Below are 6,724 nucleotides of genomic sequence, written 5' to 3'. Positions count from 1 at the left end.
AATAAAATGTTTAAAAAAAATAGAATTAACGTTAAGTTTTTTTATCACTGATTTACAAATCCACCCTATTCTTTTTATTATCTACCCAAGCTGTGATGGCAGCCGAGTACTTTGCTATCTCTAGTGTTTAGGTCAACTGTCATTCTATTCAAGATTCTTCTTTAAATGAGGAACCATGGCTTGTGGCTTCTAGTTGCTGAGGCGGGGTAAAGACTCATTTGGGGTTTATCATTTTCTATTTCTTTATATGTGACTTAGGGCAAATCCCTTGGCTCTCTCAGTCTCAAGTTCCTCTTCTGCAAAGTAGAATTTGATAATAGTGCCTATACGGAAGTACTATTGAGAGAGTTAAATGAGAAAACATAAGTAGAGCACCCAGCACATTTTTAGCATGTAGCAAATAGTTTCTGTTATTCTTACAGGAAGTAGAGTGCGATAGTTACATAATCTGGTGTCAATTTGAGATTATTAAGAGTGAAGGGGTGGAAGTTAGCCTGTCAATCAGGTTGCAGCTTGCTGACCTCATTTGGGGGCGCAATGGAGATAAATAGCTCACTGGAGGTGGGACACATACACTCCCTCTGCTTCGACAATCCTGTTGGTGTACCAGATGGAGCTACACTGATGGAGCCAGAGCCCTGGAGCTGGAGGAGTCACATGGAGACCCACGCCAGCATTGAGATGCTTCTACCACCACTGGATCCACAAGACTTTCCGCCCTCTGGCCTGTGATCTTCCTGAATTCTGAGTCATTGCATGTGTTGCATGAGTCTGAAGGGGAATTTATAGATTGATATTGGACATATGCGCTAATATCGGATTTATGGACTTGATCTGGACTGGGCTGGGATGTTTTCTTAATATACAATGAGACTCTCTCTTACACACATATGAGTCTGCTTGGATTTGTTTCTCTAGTTAACCCGGACTAACACAGAGAGCATGCAGGAACTTAATTGAAACATAAATGTGTACTTTCCATCATGCTTAAGAATTTACAGGATCCTGATAAAGCAATGTTTTTCATAGTTGTCTCAGAAGCAGAAACTTTCTGGAGGGTAACTTGGCAATTTACCTGGGGAGCTATTTGTGAATCAGAAACATAATCTGCTCATGATTCCCTGGTGTTCAACCATCCTACTTTTAAGAATTTGTCCTAAGAAAACAGTGAGAGATACGGACAAATAATTGAGGATGCTCATTAAAGTACTATCTATAATAGAGTAAGGAGTTACATACCTAGCAGAAGTTGTTAGTCAACCATCAAAGCCTAAAGCATCAAAAGACTAAATAAATAATGGTAGATTTCTATATTGGAGACTAAAATATGCATGTAAAAGAATTGGAGAGAATGCATTAAAAAAACAAACAAACCCTCCATCATAATTACGTGTGTACTATGGAATTAATAGATGACTCTGATATATCTGCTTTTGTCTATTTTCCAGAATTTTCATGTATTGACTTCATAATTAGAAGAAAGGTCTTGTAACAGTCACACAGTCATTTTTTCCCTTACAAGGTTAGGCAGGGTCTACAGAATCCCAGTTTGCATGGAAACTCCCTAAGACCTTTGGGTCGGTCTGCATCCTGTGCCTCCTCACTCCATTGCCACTGCTACCGTCAGACCTCCCATCTCTGTAGACAGTTTCCTAACGGGCCTCTTCATCTCCTGTCTTGATTGGGCCACCCCACTCTCCCCCCTTGCTTGCTGCTAGGAAGACCTTCCAGTTAGGAAAATCCCGGACTCCAGCATAAACTTGAAAACCTTTATCCCAGCAGGCAAAACCCATCACAGTCTAATCCCCAAACACACACACTTCCTGCCTTATTCCCACGACTTTCTCTTCTCAGCTCCAGCCACACCTCATCACTCTCTCACACCCCGGCACCTTTGCAGGACCCAGTACTCTGGCTGGTAAACTTTCTCTAACCCAGCATCTGCTTCCTTTCCTAGGAAGTCTTCTCCGACAGGCAGCGATGGTTACTTTCTGACTGCCAATCACAAACCCCCCACACTGTGTTGATGTCGGGGTCTGCCACCTGCGCTAGATGAACCTCTTTGAAGTGTCTCTTGGACCAGTGTTTAGTAAGTGATCGCTGTCTGCCAGGCCCTGGGGTAGGCTTTGCTTCCTTCTTTGTCTCTGTCCAGTGCCTGGCCCATGCTTATTACATGAATGGCTGAATGAATTATGTAATTTAGAAGGTTCCAGGCTTAGATGTTCACCTGAGTCACTTGGGCAACTTGTTACAATGCAGTTGCTGGGGAGGGCCCTCCCGCCCCACCCTAAAGCCACTGAACCAGAACATCCTAGGTCAGGTCAGGTCAGGTCATCTGTATGTACTTCAAACAAGCTTCTTGATTGGACTGAGCTGAATCAGGTTAGGGCACCACTTCCCTGCATGTCCCTGGAGGTCAGCAGCATCTACTTGCTAGGCCATGTGACTCTGCCCGGGAGCTTCCCCACTCTCTGCTACAATAAAGCTGTCTCTGACTTCACCTATTTTGTCCTGTCTTTGTTCTCATCCTGTGCCTCAGTTTACCTCTCACTTCTCAAGTGATTCAATTCCTCTGAAGCTTGTGAACATTCCTGGCTGGCTGCAAAGGCAGGAAAGCACTTTTGACTGAGCATGTATTAAGTATCCAGTGCTTCACAGACATCTTTGTATTTAGAGACTTCATAGGCTTCTTGTAATTAATCTCCGACCCCCACAAAAAAAACCAACAACACAAACTCTCTGAGGAAGCTACTGGTTTTCTCCATTTCAAAAGAAACTGAGGCTCAGAAAGAGTTCATTGCCTGCCCATGAGAAAATGGCGGGGCTGTGACTCTAACCAGGATCCACTAGCCTTCAAAGCTAGTTTCCATGACACTTGGCTGGCTGCCCCTCCTTTCTCACTGTTCCCAAATGCTGGGCTTTGCTGGTCCTTTCACAGCGCCTGGGAGAAAATTGGAGGATTAGATGAATACAATTGACCTTCATTCTGCCATTTCCTCCCATTTTTTTAGGGTTAAAATGTCTTTTTTTAAGTAAAATGATGGTGGTGAGGCTTGATACGTGTCCTCCACATACACACTTTTAACAGTCTTACTTGGCATTTATATACATTTTATTTGACTGGTTCTGGAAATCCCTAAAATGTGTGTTCCTCTCCCTACCCCCACCCCGTACCTGTCTTTGTCGGTTCATGTGGTTCTGGTAGCATAGTGCCCAGCACGGGGTGCGTCATTAAACTGCCAACTGAAGGTCACCAGTTTGAACCCAGCAGCCACTTGAGCTCAGGAGAAAGATGAGACTGTCTATTCCCCTCAAGAGTTTAAAGTCTCAGAAACCCAAAGGGGCAGTTCTACTGTCCCCTCGGGTCACTCTGGGTTGCAATCCCCTGGATGGCAGTGCATGTTTTGCCTTTTGTGGTGGTGGGGGCACAGTGACTGACACTTGGCAGCTACGAGGAAGATGAGCATCTTGCACCTACCAGCCGTTCAGTGGGAGAAAGACGTGGCTGTCCGGTCCTGTAAAGACGACCGCCTTGGGACCCCTATGGACCAGTTCTGTCCTGTCCTGTAGGGTCACTGTGAGTCAGAATCCAGTTGGGGACAGTGGGTTTGCTTGGCTTTAGGTTATTCGTTGCCTGCCCAGTGGAGTGGGACTCATGGTCAGCCAGTGTGTATCAGAGTAGAGCTGCTCCACCGGGCTTTCAAGACTGTAACATTTTGGCAGCAGCAGACAGTTAGCCTTACCATCTGAGGCACGTCTGGATGGATTTGAATTGCCAACCTTTCAATAGTATTCCAGCTTCAGCCTATTTGTGCCACCAAATGTGGTGACTGTCGCTTTAAAAGCAGCTCCCCACCCTGCCCCCAGGAAGGGCCTGTTTTCCTGATTTCACCCCTAGGCAATTGCAGATCATTCTGGACACTTCCTTGTACACTGGGTCAGATACCTGTGGCAGTGGTGTGTGTGTGTGTGTGTGTGTGTGTAGATAGATAGATAGATAGATAGACAGACAGACAGACAGATAGAAAGAGACTGACCAGGGTGAGGTTATCCGGCCAGGGCAGCTCCTGCTCATTCACAACTTATACCTTATTATAATACACAATGCCTTTCCTGTGCTCCAGAAGTCCTGTCCTCCAGATGGGAAGCAGGAAGCCAGCTGGCATAGGAAGGAGTTTGGAGAAGGCGAACCTCACACAAATACCATCCTTGACCCCTGCACAGGGTGCTTCTGCCTCACTGCCCTTTGCTCTATTTCTGGTGGGAGCACGCACTGGGCCTGCCCTCTTTCCTGGTCTTGGGAGATCTGAGGAAAGAGCGGGGATATGATTCCTAAGGTTACTGGGACAGAATGGCACAGGCTGGGAGGTTTAAAACAACACAGACTAATTCTCTCTTTGTTCTGGGGGCCAGAAGTCTGAAATCAAGGTGCTGGAGGCTTAGTTCCTTCCGCAGGCTCTGAGGGACAATCCTTTCCAGGCCTTTCTCTGGCTTCTTAGGAGGGTTGCCGGTAATCCTTGCTGTTGCTTTGTCCGGAAGAGGCATCAACCCGGGACCGAAGGTATCTTCCCGTGGCTCTTGAGCTTTGTGTCTTTGTACAGAATTTTCTTCTAAGGACACTAGTCATTAGATTTACAGCCCTTCTTAATACAGTATGACAACAGTTTTGAAAATTATACCTGTAAAGTTATATAGACACACACACACACGTCTTATTTTATTGGTTTTTATAACAGTTTATTGGTACATAATTTACATAGCATATATTTCAATAGGTCAAACATATCAGGGAGAATTGTACAATCATTACCATATCAATTTTAGAACATCCCCCGCCCACCCCAAGGCTAAAGAGCCTTTAAAATGCGTTGTGCAATCACAGTCAGTTCTAGTACGCCCCCTCCCCCCGCCCACCCCCTTCCAGTCTTCATTTCCCAGTCTTGGGATCCCCCTTCCCTTCCTATCACCCACTCCCCATCCCTGTGTCCCCTGTCAACCCCTGTATCCATTATTACACTATGCATCCACTCCTCCTGTGCATCACAAACTGGGAAACCCAACAGAAACAATAAAGACAAATTCGAAATAAGGTGGCAAGGATAAAATGATAATAAGATAAAGGCCGAAATACAAATAATAGTAAGAAAGAAAAGACCTTCATCACATTCCAAAAGCCAGGGAGGAAATTTCTGTCATGGAACAATTAAAAGATATTTGCGCAAAGAACCAAGTCAAGCCAGGTATATAGGGAGGCCATCTTGCCAAGCTTCCAGTTCGATTCACCATGTTCAAGGTTACAATGGTCTCTGCCTGACAGCAAGGCTGTTTGAAACTCTTGCCTGTGGCTAGATCGGATCTAACATCGGCTCAGTCTGACCAGATTCTCTGCAGATGGGTTTTGGGCTCCCACTGTGTTCCATTGCCTACTAAAAATTGGGTGTTCATAATTTTAAGTTTGATACTTTTCCTTTTGCCATATTCAACTTTTTGCAATTGTCATCTTTGGCTCCCATGGCTGGTGTGTTTCTTTCGTGTGGACTTGACTCCTCACTTAGATGGCTCTTGTTTGAACAGAAGCCACCATCTGCTTTCTTCACCACACTTTGCTGTAGCACCCTTATGTTCAGTGATCTTTTCATAAAGGTGAGTATCGAGCAGACCCATGTTACTAGAACTAAGTATCCTTAAATTGGGGCTGGAGTTAAGGAGGAGCCCAGACTCCATCTGCTTGTCCTTGGGGTTTTCACATCTCAAGTTGACTTTGGCAGTTGCAACAAGCCAAAATTATAACCCTATAATAGCAACAGCATCAATAGCAGTCATAAGCCAGTCAGCAGCCAAACAGACAGAACACACACACACTTACAAAGAAAATAAAAAGAGAAAAAATCAACACAAAGAAAAGCAGCTATAAGCAGGAAAGCACAAACCCATATGAGCAAGGAATTACAGCACTGTCATCCGTCCCCTTGGGGCATAAACACTACTATCATCACCAGTTTCCCCCATGACTCCGAACTCCAAACACGGTCGGTATGAGGAGTCGATGTGAGCCGTTTGACCTTGGACCACAGCCCACACGTTTTTGTCCTATACAGTTCAATCTTCCATTCAATTGGGCTTTGTTGATCCTAAATATGGGGGTTGATGCCAGTGGGGGTCTTTCTGGGCCAACTCCCCCAAGTGTTCAACGGATCCCAATCTGTTGAGTCACTGTAGGGTGGGCAATGAGGCACTACATGTAGGGTGCACACACACATTTCTAAGGATAATTATTGTCATTAAAAAATTATACCTGCACACAAATCTTCTAACTATGATTGAACAATTAAATTGTATGACATGTGAAATATATGCCAATAAAACTATTTTTTTTAAAAAACCCCACAATTATAGAGACCTTCTTTCTAAAAATTTCAGTTTTTGAGGTTATGGGTAGACACTAGTTATTGGAACATACTAGTCAACTCTGTAGCATGGAGGAGTGGGAGTATGAGATGGGAAACTGAAACTATAAGCCTTCATGTCTACTTCTTCTGCTGGACAGTGTGCCCCAAGAGGGCAGGGGAAGGTCAGTTTTATTATCTGCATCCTACATAAAAAGATCTGTAGCCTAGATAACTCCCAGCTCATTGCAGTTTAATACCAATTACACAAATGAACAATTACATAGGAGTGTGGTGACTCGCAGCGTGAAGTTCTGTGAGGGAAAGACTTCCGTGTG

The sequence above is a fragment of the Echinops telfairi genome, unplaced genomic scaffold (assembly GCF_000313985.2).
Source record: "Echinops telfairi isolate 266 unplaced genomic scaffold, ASM31398v2 ScPeMD7_60;HRSCAF=208, whole genome shotgun sequence".
Lineage (NCBI taxonomy): Eukaryota > Metazoa > Chordata > Mammalia > Afrosoricida > Tenrecidae > Echinops > Echinops telfairi.
Note: the sequence above shows the minus strand (reverse complement) of the source record.